The sequence below is a fragment of the Artibeus jamaicensis genome, unplaced genomic scaffold (assembly GCF_021234435.1).
Source record: "Artibeus jamaicensis isolate MK-2021 breed Jamaican fruit bat unplaced genomic scaffold, CSHL_Jam_final contig_867, whole genome shotgun sequence".
In the NCBI taxonomy this organism is placed as follows: domain Eukaryota; kingdom Metazoa; phylum Chordata; class Mammalia; order Chiroptera; family Phyllostomidae; genus Artibeus; species Artibeus jamaicensis.
Window position 1 is genome coordinate 9,409,192 of NW_026521995.1, and position 17,324 is coordinate 9,426,515.

General features: G+C 37.1%; 1 protein-coding gene and 1 pseudogene across 16 annotated transcripts in view; both read left to right on the forward strand.

Annotated features, from left to right (window-relative positions):
• Positions 1-17,324, forward strand: part of ZNF438 (zinc finger protein 438) — a 167,795-nt gene that overhangs the window by 85,170 nt on the left and 65,301 nt on the right. The gene's annotated exons all lie outside the window — the stretch shown is intronic.
• LOC119063925 (probable ATP-dependent RNA helicase DDX10) lies at positions 10,126-12,754 on the forward strand (annotated as a pseudogene).

The following is a 17,324-nucleotide window of genomic DNA, read 5'->3' on the forward strand; positions in this document are numbered from 1 at the left end:
GGCACATGCCTGGGTTGCAGGCCAGTTCCTGGCGGGGGACGCACGAGAGGCAACCATATACATTGATATTTCTTCCTTCTCTCCTTCCCTTTCCCTCTAAAAATAAATAAATAAATTTTTTAAAAGAAATAACTTGCAAGAATTAGAAATACAGTGGTTGAAATAAAGTCATTGGAGAGGTTGAAAGATGAATTCCAGGAGGAAATAATCAGAAGTCCGACTCAGGAGGTCCAGTAGCTCACTGTACTAGAGAGAAACGGAAAAGGATTATCAAAGAAACTATATGACATTTTCCTAGAACAGAAGGAAGAAATAAATGTTAATGTTTCTAGAGAAGAAAAAAATTGTCATATACAGAGTGTTTTGAGTAAGAATAAACAAGAAAGAGACTTCTCTACATCAATACTGATATGGAAACATCTAAATTTGTGAAGTGTTCTCTTAAGGGATAATTTTTATCATAAAAAAACACTTCTTAAGAGTTACTGTCAAAAATCTCTAAATTAAAGTTTATTAGCACACTTAAAATATTCCACTTACAAATTCTCCATCATTGAAACTGATGTTTTTTTGTATTCTGAAGTATACCTGCAAATTTGGGTTTCAGAGATTTAGGGCATTTTCATGGTACTTATTCTGGTTCCTCATTTTTTGATTCACTAATGCATGCAACAGATGACTAGAGCATTCTTTTCTCAAGGTACTGTGGAATTGATATTTCTTATTTTATATGTGTCCCAACATATAATGATTTGAAGTGGCGAAGTTTAGGGTCCTCGTGTCTTTAAATGTTTGACTATTATTTTACATATATAAAAAGCTAAGTAAATATGAGTTATAAACTATCAGTATAAAATATTAGCTTCTGTCTTATCTTTTATCAATGAGAAAGACAGAGTGTCCTGAATGCTATTTTCTTCTAAAAATTAGAGATGGCATCAGAAGTTCAAATTTAGCATGCATATTTTTCAGTTTTAATGATTTGAAAAATATTTTAGGATTTAATGAATATTATTATTGACTGTATAACTAACAAAATATGCTACCATGACATTTTTAGATTAAAAGTCTTCTCCAAGTTACATTCGGTTTTTAAAACATTCTAACTTTGAGTAAATATTGCAAAAGAATCGTCATTTTTAGGCACAGATAGAGTACCCCCACTATAACCTTTTTGGATTAGTTTTTAAATACCAGTGAAATGGGAGGCAAGTGTCTTTTCCCACTCAGAAAAGTTAGACTTTATTTCTTAATGATTATAGTGAGATCAAAATAATACAGAAAAATAAAGAAGTGAAGAGTGCCAGGATTCTTCTTGCTAATACAGCTTTTTAGAATTCTGCTGAATTGCTTTTGCTATAAAAACCAGACCAACTAGCCTCGTATGGGTTTTCCAGGTATTGACATTTTGTAGAGGACTTTTGCAGTTGTTTTGGTCCAGTGAGGTCAAGAATTTTAAATTAGAACTATAGAACTGAAAGTCATCCTCTCATTCATTTTACAAGTCCTGAGAACTCATGATGTACCCAGAGTCACATAGTTAACAGACTGGATGAGAGTCGTGGCCCCTGGCAGTCAGTTCAGTGCTCTTTATAGAGGACCCTCCAGTGTATTCTCACCTCGATGACATTACATGCACTGTTCCTAATTTACTGCATTAGGCACAATTCATAAATCACAAGTTTTTATTTAATTTCCTAAAGCTGAGGGAACATTTAGGATTAGGAATATTGACAGTGACAAAAAACACGGGATGGCCTTGACCCATGTGGCTCAGTTGGATGGGCATTATTCTGCAAAGCACAAGGCTGCTGGTTCGATTCTGGTCAGGGCACATGCCTGGTTGTGGGTTTAGTCCGGGGCACTTACAAGAGGCAACCAATTGATATTTCTCTCCCTTTCTTTCTCCTTCACTTCCCTTCTCTCTAAAATCTTTTTTTTTTAACTCTAAAAAAAAATAATGGGAAGGCTGACGAATCCTTGGCTCAGGTAGGTAGGTGTCCCTTGATCGGACTGTGGTCCTCCTCTCTAGAAGGAGCTCCTCTCCTTCACTCCAGGGTCCGATTCTCACTTCTGGAGGGCTTCTTCCTTGCCCAGGTTCCTCCAGGGTCGCACTTACATAGACATTGGCAAACATGCCCTCCTTGGAGGCTTTCTAACCTTTGCTTCCTACTTTCTGCTCATGCAGTTTTGGCAGCTTGAACATTGTTTTAAGGGTCAGTCAAGGCTTATTAGCAAGACTTATATGGGTATTTGTTTGTTTGTTTGTTTGTTTTTTGGCACTGTTATTCCCTCAGAAACTCAATTGGCTCCTGATATATCTTCTTGTAGTTAATTCCATGTACTAGTGATAGAGTGTATGTCCCAGTTTGGCAGGGACTGTCCTACTTTATTATCTCTTGTGCACGTTAAATAATAATGGTCTCTTTCACTCTCTAAACTATGCCAGTTTGGACAACAAATTATATAATTCTTATAGCCAGAATGCACACCAAAAAATCCTGAGCCTAATTTCTCTCTTGAGCCTAATTTCTCTCTCTCTCTCTCATTTTGAAATAGGTTTTATAGGAAGTTAACATACTTGATCTACAGCAAGACTGACTTCCCTCTGTTTACCTGAGGAAACACATAACAGGCCATTTTTGCTCAAAACCTGTTTCAGTCTTTTACTGTGTGAAATTCAGAAGCAGTCAGTTTTGTAATCCTGGAATCCCTCAAATTTCTGGATTCTGTCTTTCATTTCTGCTCTCAAATATGCTAGTTCTTTTTTTAAAAGATTTTATTTCTTTATTTTTAAAGAGAGGGAGAGAAACATCAGTGTGTGGTTGCCTCTCCCAAGCCCCCTGTGGGGGCCTGGCCTGCAACCCAGGTGTGTGCCCTGACTGGGAATCGAACTAGTGACCTTTTGGTTCTTAGGCCAGCATTCAATCCACTGAGCCACACCAGCCAGGGCAAATGTTAGTTTTTGTGTGTGCTCATTTCTTTCTTTTAAATCCTCAATAAATGCAACAAGTAATAGTATTATTCTAATATTCTATTTTCCATCTCTTTTTCCCTACTAGGTCCCCAGGGTGACTTAGTAGACACCCTACTTTTCAATCTGTTCCAGGCTTTAAAAAAATTGAGGTGCAATTTACATAAACACAGCTCATAAGCATTCAGGTCAATGAGTTTTGATAATTGTATACACTTGTGTAAACCACCCCCCAAAATAACGGATGGAGCATGTGCATTACCCCAGATGGATGCCCCTTTCGAGGTCATTCTGTTTTGCTCCCCTGGAGACAGCGACTTTTGGGCTTCTTTCTCTATGGATTCCTTTTGGCAAGCAGTTTTTTATTAAGTGTTTGTGACTGCATGACATAACTACCTTTCTATCCTTTACTCAGTTTCTTCATTTCCTGCTGCCTGGTTGCTGAGCTGTTGCCAGATACTTTAGATTTTTTGTTTGGTCTGCACCCCACTTTCAGATACCATTTTTAAGTTAGTTAGGGAAAGCTAACCACTGTGATAAATGGCCTTCAAAAGTATAATAGCTTAAACCTAATGCAAGTGTGTTAGTTACTAATGAAACAGTAGTCTTGAAGGCATTCCTGACCTTCTATAACCTGGGCCTTTGAGTCCTCAGGCAGGTGGGGAAAGAGACTATGACCTCATCTCACCTGCTCCTGAAAAGCCTCAACCTGAGCACTGACATTAAGTGATTCTACTGCTATTCTTTTGGGGAGAACTTTTCACAAGATCACATCTGGTGCAAGGGGGGAAGGTCTGGAAATGTAGGCTCTGGCTGGGCAGCCACTTGTGTGACACTTGTGTGACAGCTGCACACTGTAACACGGGAAGAGCAGAGTTTAGACGACGTGGGTAGTCTACAGGTTAATACGGTTAATGTCACAGTTTTTATTTTGTTTCAATAACAACACCACATTGCTTTTGTTTTGTGTTTTCATGTTACTTCCTTTTCTTTGTGTTATATATTATTTTATGCTTTTTGAATGAACATTTTAGTTTTTGAAACTAAAAAATGGTATTGCTCTCTCTAAGATAGAAACATTCAAAGCAAAAGTAACTTATTTTTCTTATTCAAATGATATTAAAATTATCTCTAGGCATCAAGAGATATAATTTAACTCTTAAAAGATCCCTGATATCACCATTTCTATTCAATATTGTACCAGAGATCCTAGTCAGCAGACTAAGGACATGCCTTCTAAAAAAAACCTAAAAGAAAAGGTGAAAGACTGGAAAGGAAGGAAACATGGCCATTTTGGCAAATTATATAATTGTCTATGTAGCAAGTTTTCATAACTTCACAGCTTAATTCTTAGAATTAACTAGGGACCTTATACTTTTGAAGAATAATGGTCAGGTCTTTTGAGGATGGCCCTCAGTTTGTGTTTGTCTGGTGTTTTCTCCTGGTTATATCACATACATGGTATTACTGGTGATGTTAACCTTGATCATTTGGTTAAGATGGTATCTGTCTGCCAAGTTTCTCCACAGTGAAGTTACTGAAGAAAATATTATTTAAAAAATATACAATTTTGAGACTCATAGATAGAGAGCAGGATGACAGCTAGTGGTGCGGGAGGTAAAGGGCTGGAGGGATTAAGCAATAAGGAAAAAGGACTCGTGGACTTGGGCAAGTGTGGTGCTTGCTAGGGAAGGGGTGTAAGGAGGCTAACTGGTAATGGGAAAAAGTATAATAAAGATTAAATTAAAAATATATGTATATAATTTTCTCCCTGACTAGGGGGCTCAGTTGGTTGGACTAGCATCCCATACATCAGAAGATCACAGGTTAGATTTCTGGTAAGGGCACATACCTAGTTTGTAGGTTCAGTTCTAAATAAATAAACATATATTCTGCTGAGGATTAAATATACAGTGAAACCGCAGTTCTTGAACTTAATTCATCTCAGGAGGCTGTTCCAGAGGCAGTTTGTTCAAAAATGAAATCACACCTGAGAGACTCATGACTGACCGTATGGGCATCGACATGAAAGGGTGGTTGGGTTGAGAACTGAATTTTGTTCAACAACTGAGACATTGTTTTCCCTGAACAACTTGGTTGAAAACTGAATTGTTTGAGATGGGAGACATTCGAGAACTGAGATTTGACTATATGTATGTATGCATGTAATTTACAAAAGCAACACAATATAGTGTCTGTGACCTTAATTGAGAAAAAATAAACCTTTATTGAAAAACATTTATTATAATCCAGTTAAATGGAGAGAATCACCATTTATGGATCGGAAGACTTAATGTTGCAAAGATGTTAATTCTCTCAATGCACTTAGAATAAATTGTGAACAAATTTGGGGGAATCTTCATATTATTATTAATATTACAATTATGAATTTATATGAAATTTATTTGGACTACTCTTTCATATGAATTTATATGAAAGAGTAGTCCAAAATTACAAAGACACTCCTGAATAACAAAGTGTTTTTTCTGCCTATATGGTAACTTAATATAAAACTATAACTAAGCCAGTGTGTGGTATAAGGATTGGCCAATGGAAAGAATGGAGAATTCAGAAACTGATCCATCTATATATGGAACCGTGATTTGTAACAAAACTGGCATTGTAGATCACTGTGAAAAAGTTTGGATACAGTTTCCAACATAGGAAAGTCAGCTGTATTTCTGCAGATTAGCAGCAACAACTGGGGCAAAAGATTGCTCACATGAAGTAGTAAAAAATGGATTCCTGCTTCACATTATACACAAAATGGGAAATGGTTAACTGATAAGTTGTAAATGAGTAGTTACAATTAAATATAATCATAAAATTTGAAGCAGGATTCAGTAAAAAAGTTGAAAAAACAAAACTATCAAAGAAATGAAAACAATATTGGAAGGAGTACAAAAGAAAACAGACAGTACAGAAAAAGGGTGAGGTCATAGAAACTGGAAATGAGAGAAGGGAATCCGGTCAAATATACATTCAAAAGAGTGATGAAACACCTTTAATTTAAAAATATTATTGTTTACAATAGGACAGAACTACATCATTTATTATTTTTCATCCTGCTGAGTTAAGTGTAAAAATCATAAAATGACCTATGAATTATTTTAATGATCTGCTAACAACCCAATCACTCCATCATTTGTAGAAAGCAAAGACTTGGAAACCACCTGGCTTGCAAAGGAATTTATTAACACTTCTGAGTTTAGGGAAATTTATCAAAAAACTTAGTTTTTTGCAGACACTGTGCAACAACCACAGGGAACAGCATTTCACAGACAACCTAAATTGACATTCAAGAGCAAGGCTTCTAGCCTTGAGTTTAAATGGCAGAGTAGGAAGATCCCAAGCTCACCTCCTCTCATTGATACCAAAAGTACAACTACATATAGAACAGCTTTCTCTGAGAATGACCTGACGGCTAGAGAACAGATTTTCTATAACTATGAATATAAAGACAAAGCCACATTGAAATGGGTAGAAGGAATAGAGACTAAGTCTAGTGAGGACCTACTCTACTCCCCAATCCCCATGTGGTGACTCACAAGTGGGAGGGATATTACAACCATGGAAGTTGTCACCAAAGAGTGAAGGGTTCAAGCCCTAGCCTGTAGGACATGAACCAAGAAGAGGAACCCCCACAACATCTGGCTTTGAAAACCAGCAGGGCTTATGTCTGAGAGAACCAAAGGGCTGTAGGAAACTGAGATTGTGTTCTTTCTGAGTTCCAGCACAAAGGCAGCACTTCGAAAAGCACCTCGGTTAGATGTGAAGGTTATACATTGAGTAAATTTAGTGTATGTACTAAAGGTACAGGGATCTGTTGGAACGTTCTCCTGAGTCAGAGATGCTGGTGGGCAGCATTCCTGCCCCCCACTCTGAAACCTAGCTGGTCGAACACTGGCAGGCGCCATTTCTGATACTCTCCATTAACCTTGCTAACAGTGTTCACTCAATCCTGACCTTTCCCTGAGGACCCACCCAGGCAAGCTCCCCTCCAATGTGGCTCTTGCACTGCCACACCCAGTGGGTAGCCCTAGTTGGCCAACGTATGGCACTGTTTCTGCACCTGTGTGGCTGGACCTTGCCTACCAGTGTGTCCACAGAAGTTGTGTCCCAGACACAACAGGGTGCTACACTAGTCCCAGGGAATACCTCTGGAGCACCTGGCTCTGGTGACAGTAAGATGCCTTCTAAGTAAAGACTCCACAGGGCACCTTCTACATAAGGGCACTTTTTCAAGACTAGGAGTTTAGCTGACTTACCTAATATTACATAGAAACAAATAAGCAAAATGAAGAGATAAAAAAGAATGGTACAAACAAACAAAAAAAGACACAACCCCAGAAAAAGACCTCAATGAAACTGAGGGAAGCTGTCTACTAGATCAAAGTGATAGTCACATGGATGCTCATCAAACTCTGCAGGCAAGTGGATAAGCTCAATGAGAACTTCAACAAAGAGATATCAATTATTAAAAAGGACATATGAGAACTGAAGAATATAACAACTGAAATGACAAAAATACACTGGAGGGAATCAACAGCACATTAGATGACAGAAGAATGGATCAGCAATCAGGAAGACAGGATAGTGGAAATCACCCTATTGGAAGATAAAAGATAAAAGAATTCAAAAAATGAAGATAGCATAACAGACCTTTGGGGCAACATTAGGTGTACTAACATCCAAATTATAGGGTTCCCAGAAGGAAAAAAGAGAGAGAAAGGGACAGAAAACCTGTTTGAAGAAATAGTGGCTGAAAACTTCCTTAACCTGGCAAAGAAACAGACATCCAAGTCCAGGAAGCACAGAGAGTCCCAGACAAGATGAACCCACAAGAGACCCACACCAAGTTACATTACAATTAAATTATTAAAAGTTAAAGAGAAAATCTTAAAAGTAGCAAGAGAAAAATAACTAGTTACATACAAAGGAATGCCTGTGAGATTATCAACTGACTTTTCAACAGAAACCTTGCAGGTCAGAAGGGAGTGGCATGATACGTTCAACTTGATGAAAGAAAAAAAACCTGCAACCAAAAATACCCAGCAAGGTTATCATTCAAATTTGAAGGAGAGATCAGTATTTTCCCAGAGAAGCAAACTAAAGGAGTCGATCACCACTAAAGCAGCATTACAAGAAATGTGCAAGGCAATTCTTTGAGTGGGAAAGATAAGGCCAAAACTAGAAAGAAGAAAATATGAAAGAAAAAATCTCACTAGTAAGAGCAAACATAGCAAAGATAATAGACCAACCACTTATAAATCTAGTATGAAAACTAGACACAAACAAACAACCTCAGAAAAAGACCTCAATGAAACTGAGGGAAGCTGTCTACTAGATCAAAGTGGCAATAAGTACATACCTATCAATGATTAAGTGTAAATTCATTAAGTGCTCTATTTTCTAAAAAATAGGGTGACTGAATAAATGAAAAAATAAGACCCCTACATTTGCTGCCTGCATGTGACTCCAGATTAAAGGATCCACACAGACTGAAAGTAAAGGGATGGAAAGATATTTAATGAAAATGGAAACAAAAAAATAAAGAAGCTGGGATAAGCAATAGTTATACAGACAAAATAGACTTTAAAACAAAGGCTATAGCAACAGACAAAGAAAGACCTAGCAATTCCACTTCTGGGTGCTTATCTGAAGAAAACAAAACACTAATTCAGAAAGGTACATGCACCCCTGTGTTCACTGCAGCACTGTTTACGATAGCAAAGATATGGAAGCAACCTAGGTGTTCACCAGTAGATGAATGGATAAAGAAGTGGAGGCATATGTATTTACATACATACACACTCAGCCATGAAAAAAAGAATGAAGTCTTGCCATTTATGACAGCATGGATAGACTTAGAGGGTATTATGCTAATTGAAATGAGTCAGAGAAAGGCAAATACTGGGTCATTTTGCTTATGCGTGGAATCTAAAAAACAAAAGAACAAACAAAAACAGAAACAGACTCATAAACACAGAAAAACTGATAGTTGCCAGAGTATAGGTAGGCGGGGTAAGGGCAAAAAGGTGAAGGGGATTAAGACATGCAGACTTACAGTTGTAACATAAATAAGTCACAGGAATGTAAAGTCCAGCATAGAGAATATAGTCAGTAATATCACAATAACTTTGTACAGTGAAAGATGGGGAGTGGACTTTGTGTGGTGATCACCTTGTAAGGTGTATAAATATGAAATCTCACTATGTTCTATGCCTGAAACTAATATAATATTGTATGTCACCTGTACTTTAATTAGAGTTTTACAGTCCAGAATGAAAATTAAACATGAGGTGAAAAAAATAAAAAGGCTTAATTAAGATTTATCAAATGATTTTTTAACTTACTACTTTTTTATTTAGAAATATCTTGTTTAATCCAATATACTTAGAAAGTAATATTAAGAAACATTATTAATTTTAATATATACTTGCCAGTGTGTGAATTTTTAGAGAAACTTTTGTTTTAAATATGTCTGAAATATACTTTTATCAAAGTCTTGCAGCTATAAATGTAAATCACTCAATTTAGGGAAAAATGTTTGCCATGGTATTTAACTGACAAAGCCAGTCTTCAGTTTCAAACCTTCTTCCAAATCGGACATTTTTCTGTCAATGAAAGTCCAGCTTGATTTTTCAACTTAAATATGTTAATGTATGTCTCCATGACAACATCTCACAGCTGAATTCTAAGTCTAACACAGATAAATAAATGAGGCACAGAGCCTTACTATGTGTTGTCTGGATATTATGAGATACTGTTGCTTTTAATAGTTCTTTGTGCTCACTAAAATGTCCCAGAGTTTAAATGATTCTTTTACAATCATAAGGTATTGAAGAGGTAAGATCCTTAAATAGAAATGCCCGCATTACTGCTTCATGCGGTTAGACATCTGTAGTTACAGTATACTGACATGGGCCCACATACCACATTTCTTAAATATATGTGTTATTTGTATGAATAATGGGGAAAGAGCAGATCCCTATTGTAGTGCTTTGGTTAAAGGAGGATTTACAGATATGACATCCTGGCGGAGGTTATATTCCATGGAAATGCACTAGACAGGATTAATGGGTGCTTCTGTATTTCCTTAATAAAGTGGGGAAGAGTGATTGCGAAGGAGGGGAAGAGGAAATGAGAAAATGGTTGGCGTGATCCTTTGTCTGCAGGTACGTTCCCAGAAAGATAAGTAATAGGAAGGATGGAAGTGGAGGATCTGGAATTTATTGTCCTGAATCTCTCTGTGCCCACATGTCTTCTGGAAAGCCTTCATACACCCCCTCGTGTCCCTCAGTTTGTGAACCACTGATGTAGAAAACAGGCAGAGCAGATCTATCGTATGTATAATTGTAGATATGAGGTGTACAAACTAATGAAGTTAAACCGATGTGTAGAGGTTAAGCATTTTTGAAACAAAAGACAACTAGAACCTGAATATTGAAAGGGGTCATACTCTGTCTGGGCCTAGTAAAGTTGCTAGACCCGAGGTAAAGAAAGATTTCTTTGGGGAGCCAGACAGATAGGTTGACTTATTTATATGTGGGAAATTATGTCAGTCTCAGATTTCATTCAATGTAAGAAAATCAAATAGAAGATTTTTAGGGAAAGATTTTGAAGAAAACAACTGATAGATTTTTATATCCATCCAAACAGTCCTTCAGATTTGTCAGTGGGCATATAGTTTTAAACTTAAAAATGTTTTCAAAAATTATTCCTTTGCACTTTTTTTGAGGCAATGCTACCTAAAGAACATACTTTTTAATTTTTCTGAACCTGGCTTTAGAAGGTAAAAATGTACGTGAAGCTGCCAGAATGGGATCTGGCAAGACTTTGACTTTCTTGTCCCAGGACTGGAAGCTTTTTGTCATCTGTAATAAACTTTGACAGATAGACTGGGTTCTGATAAATGCTACCTGTGAGAGAACTGATTGTTTCTCAGGCCTTTTAGTTTTCCAAAAAATAGGAAAGAATCACGGACTTTTCAGCAGTCCCATCATTGTTTCTCAGGCCTTTTACTTTTCCAAAAAATAGGAAAGAATCATGGACTTTTCAGCAGTCCCATCATTGATGGAAATGACCTGAGACAAGTTGTGTGAGAAGACCAACCCTGTCAATGTACTCGTTTGCATTCAGGTTTGACCATTGAAACACGAGGAAGAAGCACTGAGTATTCAGACCAACCTCCAAAGTTAGTTCACGATGAAGAAGCATCTTGGGTGTAGACTTTGCTGATATCATTAATGTTGTTATCAGCGGCCAGAGGGGAGAGGGAAAGGAACTTAAGGGGAAAAAGGGGGAGGGATTTTGAGGAACAAGTATGAAAGACACAGAGATGAGGACTTGGGAGGGGGGGAATGGGAGGGAGAGGGGAGACTGGGCGGGGGGGTGGGGTGGGATGGGAGAAATAGATAAATAAAAAAATGTACTTGAAAAGTAACTAAATAAAATTTAATATTAAAAAAAAAAGAAAGCATTCCCTCGAAACAATAACTTTGTTTTATTACAGGCAAGACAAATCAAATCTGTAAAAGACCTTGTGCACTTGAGTTTGAAAAACTCTGCATGTATTTGGATTGGTAATAACATTGAAATATAAGCCCTAGCTGGTGTAGCTCAGTGGATTGAGTGCAGGCCTGCGAACTAAATGACTGCGGTTCGATCCCCAGTCAGGGCATATGTCTGGGTTGCAGGCCAGTTCCCGGCAGGGGACGCACAAGAGGCAACCATACATTGATAGTTCTCTCCCCCTCTCCTTCCCTTCCTCACTAAATATAAATAAATAAAATCTTTTAAAAATTTGAAATATAAGGCCCCTGTCACTTTGGAGCAAAACTACATAGGATGTGAGCTATAGTAAAAAAAAAGAAAAGTATCTTGTATTCCTTTTTGAAAAGCCATGTGAACAGGAGTATTATGTATATTTTTTCCAGTTGTAAAGAGGTTCAGTATTTAAACTGAGTTTTCTACTGCCTGTGTTCTGCTATTTCTATTCCTGACCTCCACGGTTAACAGCAGCAGATGAGAGAAACGGAAGTCTGTAAGAAGTTTATCTGCAAAAGCGTTAACAGTGCTCTTTGCTACAAATACTGCAGCCAGGGCATTGGATATTCAGGCCATGAACTGGGCTCTTCCGTTTGATTGCCCAGAGGTTGCCAACTCATATTCACAGAGCTGATAGACCTGCCAAGTAGATGATGAAGCTTTATTAATTTTGCTTCCCTCAGAAGAAAAAAAGGATGGTATGGCAACTTCTTGAGAAGAAAGTACCTATGAAGAAAGTAAAAAATCAGTCCAGAAAAACTTATGGGCTTCTAGAAAACAAAACCAGAGTCATTTTTAGCCCAAGATCAATCATTAAAGAGCTCAAAGGTGTTTTGTTTCCTACATATGTTAGTATATATCTGATGAAGGATGAAGAAGTATTTGATTTGAACGAGTTACCTTTACCCAAATATGCTATGTGGCTTGGACTTGCTATGAGATCTTGGATAGTGTTTCTCAGAAAATGTAGAAACAACTAACCAAAGAATGGTTTATGAGCCTAGAGCTCTATCCCTCACCAATGACTGCGTGGAAAAATTTAGAGCTTATTTCAGTGAGAAAATGTCCATCCTTCAGTAAGGTGGAAAGAGACCAGAAGCAGGAGAGGGAGGGGCCAGGCTGGCTAATGGCATTAGGTGAAGAGAGGAAGAGGAGCAGGAAGAGAGGCAGACCAGGGAGAATGGGGGAGAAAATAGTTTGAGCAAAGGCCCTCAAAGTCAGTATTTGTAGCAAAGAGCACTGTTAATGCTTTTGCAGATAAACTTCTTACAGACTTCCGTTTTTCTCATCTGCTGCTGTTAACCGTGGAGGTCAGGAATAGAAATACCAGAGCATAGAAATCAAAGTCACAGAAACAAAGAAAGTAAATAATGGGACATTTTAAATTAATGAGAAAATAGCATTTACTGAAGAAGGGAAGTTGATTTACCAGTGGCCACCAATGTGGAAGTCTGTTGTGAAAGGTTCTAAGGAAAAGCATCATAGGAGTATCAACCTTACTAAAGTGAAAGAAAGGCTTCAGGAAGAGGACCAGTTTGACCAAGAAGGATGTAAGAAGGAAGTCAAGGCATATGGAGAAAAGACTTAAGGGAAGCCAGAAGAGAAGAAGCCAGCAGGAGGCAAGCAAAGGGCAAAGACAGAGCATGCCTTTTAGGGTTGAAGGCATCCTCTGTCCCGCACAGGTAGAGGGGTGCCTTTTAGGACTGATGAGGAATTTGTTCCATTCATTTTCATATCTTGATAAATACAGAAGGCTGAAGAGTTAGATATTGGAATGAAATCCATGATGCCAGGAAGAAGCAGAGATGAGAAAAGGGAACAACAGCAAAATGGAATAAGTGAGACTAGTAAGTTAGAAAAGAAACAACGCAAAGTGTGAAACCAGAGGAAAAGGAGCTTGTGTTCTTTTTGCTCAAAAGTCGAAAGTAAATACTTCTTACTCTCTTCCTGAAACCCTTGGTCATGGCTGTGTGAGCCAGAGTCATAAAAGAGTTGGCGGTGGAACAGTTAGGTAACCAGAGTCCTGCAATTAAAGGATCAATGCAGCTCCAGACACAAGTGATCGTGTATCTAACCCTTCTTGCCCCTCACAGAATATATTTCAAGTGAGAGTGTATTATAAAAATTTCCTGATCCAATAACCAGCATGTATGTTCTTGGACTAAATCCATTCCTTTATTTCACTGCCAAGCTATAGAGTCCTTGTCTCATTTTTAGAAATTCTCATCTTCCTTACTGTACAGAATGTACTATGTACTATTAAACAGAATTGCTAGGAATTTTGATGCATTTAATATTTCCACAGAGAATGTATATGGTGGAACAGCCCTAATAAATAACAAGTAGTTTTGAATTGAGACTATAAACAGTAAGCCTATATCCCACTTTTAATAAAAGTAAAACATTTACAAACATTTAACAAAAGATATTCAAGATTTTCACATTAAAAACAAAACATTACTGAGGAAAGTTATAGCAGATTTGAATAAGTAAAGAGAGATGGCGTGTTCATGGATTGGAAGACTGGATTAGATGGCAGTTCTTTCCAAATTGATCTGTAAATTCAACATAATCCCTATCATAATCCCACAGGCTTATTTTTTTCCTGAAGGTTGACAAACTTAATACAAAAGTTCAATGAAAATGGAAAAGACTGAGACTATCCAAAACAAGTTTAAAATCATAGCTGGAGGACTTCACGACACCATCACAGTGCTGCCATAACTGAAACAATGTGACGCTGCTGTGAGGGTCACAAACAGACCGATGCACTTGAACAGAGAGGCTGGAATAGACCACAGCTTATGCTCGTTCAGTTTCCAACAAAGCCCTAAAGCAACCCAGTGGGGAAAGGAAAGTTTTTAAATAAATAATGCTAGAACAATTGGATATTTCTGTGGAATCAAAACAAATCTCAATTCCTACCTTGAACCATGCATAAAAATTAATTTGAGATGGATTTAAATATTAAATCTAAAACCATAAGACTTTTAGGGAAAAAGTCAGAATATCATCGTGACTTGGGGGTAGGAAAAAGTTTAATTACAGAGACTCTAGAAATAAAGAACAAACTGACAATGACCAGAGGGGGGTGGTGCGGAATATAACAAGGGAAAGGGGCAGGCAAAGGAACACAAATAGAGGGTTCATGGGCACAGACACTGGGGGGACTGACTGTGGGAGGTGGGGGGCAGGGGAGGGGAGAGCAATAAATAAATCAGAAATAAAAAGGCACTACTGACCCTTGCAACAACATGGATGAATCCTATACTAATCAAAAAAGTGATTAGTACATTTTGTATAGTGCATTATACAAAAGAATGCATGCAGTATTACTCCATTTGCGTGAACTTCTAGAACAAGCAGAATTTAGGAGAGAGAGGAACAAAACAATGGGATAGAGCAGGGCATGACTGACACGGATTATGTGGAAACTTTCTTTGGGGTGGTGGGAAAGGTTTGGGTTATGATGTATATGCATTTTGTAAAACTTAAAGAATGGTACACTTAAGATTTGTGCATTTCATTTTATGTACATTTCTCTTCAAAGGGATGGAAAAAGAGCTTTAAAAAATATCACAAGGTGACAGTGTTTTATACCTACCAGATTGGCAAAAATGTTTGGAGCATCCTGCCCTCTCTTACCCTTGCTAGTTGTTAAAGAAATTGGATCAATAATATAAAACAATTAGTCATTATATAGTAACTTGTGTGTATACCAACCCAGAAATTTCACTCTGAGATGTAGAAACACTTGCAAATGTACACAGAGAAACATGCATGAAAACTGGAAAGAATTCCGATATCCATCAACAAGGCAAGGCATAAAATGGGTATATTCAAACATACCAGATTGGGGGAATCTCATGAACATACAAGAATACTTCCAATGTGATTCCAACCAATATAATTCCATCCAAAATCTTGCAAGATTAAACACTACATTAACTAAGGAAACATAGGATAACATTATAAAGGAAAGCAAAGTGAAAAATTTATGATCCTTGGGGTGAACGCATGGGAAGGAGAATTGGAATTGGAATGGTAAAGGCCATAAAGGTGACCTCAAAGTTACTAGTAATGTTTTTTATTTTTCCCTAAGCTGGGTAGTAGGAAGGTATCTGTTCAGTTTATTTTATTTATTTAATTTCTTACACATATGTTAAAATATTATTTGGTACAAATTCAATATTTTATAATTTCATAAGAAGTGAAATGTACATTTTAAAATTAAATAATTTTTAAGAATTCTTCATTAGTAACAATATGTGCAAGAAATAAGAAATTGGGTTTCTGATATCAGTAATTCAGCCATTTTTTCAAGTGTTTATCAGATGCCTGTACACAGCTTCACAGGGATGTGACCGTTGGGTAAGCCCTTATCTAGAGGCTACTGATTTGGTAACTGTATCTTAAAAATGAATGAGAAAATCCTGAAATGGCTACAGTCTGATACGGGCCCTGCTGCTAGTCCAGGGGCTTCCAAAGGTGCACTTACCTGAGTGGGAATGTTGCTTGAACTGGTCGCTGACCAGTCATTAGATTACCTTTCAGCCAGGTCATGGAGAATGTCTCCCATAGTTTATTTTCTTGAAACTTAGCTATAATAAAAACTTTTAGGTTCTGTGGCTAAAGCTGTTGAATCTCAAACATTTCAAGATATGTGAATATTTTTCTTTAAATCAACTAGCCAGAAAATAAAGGTTGAACTCTGTAGCTATAATGTGGTACTAAATTTGTAGCTTAAAATTAGAAGGGCTTAACCCAACTCTTTACCCTTGATCAGCATTCAGATATGCCTTTGGATGCCAGATAATAATGCTAGATATCCAGCAAGATGGCAGTCTGGTTGCCCATATGAAGTACTTAAATATACCCAATTGCAATTCCAAAGCCTTACTGCTCCATTTATCACAGGAAGTGCCAGAGTTTTGAAATATTTTCTAAGAAAACTACTCTACTTGCATCAAATCTCATAGGAATGACCAAGGATATTATGCCAACTTAATCCTAAGTATTGAAGTTAGGATTCTAAATGACATTTAATGGTATAATTTATTTTCTATCTTAACAAAATAAGACCTTATTCTTTTATGTTGCTTTTTATTTTTAAAGCATCTGAGTGATGGTAAAAATCTAAGCTTAACAACTGTCAGATGATTTATGATGTTTCATTTATTTTTGTAAAGGATTGGGGTGTCACCAGTAAGCCTATTAGAACTGTAGGTTTAAAGTTTCTCAATTTTAAAAAAGACCAGCTGCATAAACAAGTGCGTTAGCTTTGTAATTTAATTCTATTCGATTTTTAAAAAATACTTCAAAGTACTAAAGGAGGTATTTGTTCTTAGGTCATAAATACTTGTTTATGCCTCTGTCATCTCAAACTTTCAAATACATCCCAAGACCTACTTCTTGAAATATTAATATGTTTTATTGTGTTCTTTACAACCTCAAGACATTCCTCCTTTGTCTACATAAACCTTGCCTTTTTTTCATGGGCTGACCCCAGCAAGGCTAGAATGTGGATAAATTGGATGAAAACCACTTAAAAAATGGGAACGCTGCATTCAAGGATGGATAGTCTAATTATCCTTGAGAACATGCTGTAAGCACTTTGCTACTTTTTATTAAACTGTTGAATTTGTGATAATTTTAAGTATACTGCAGTTGTATTAAATACTGTGTATCTCATATACTCTTTACAGTTTTCCTAAAAACAAAGCAGCGAAAGAAAACAAGTAGGACAACATCAAACTAAAAAGCTTCTGAACAGACAGGGAAACCATCCACAAAATGAAAG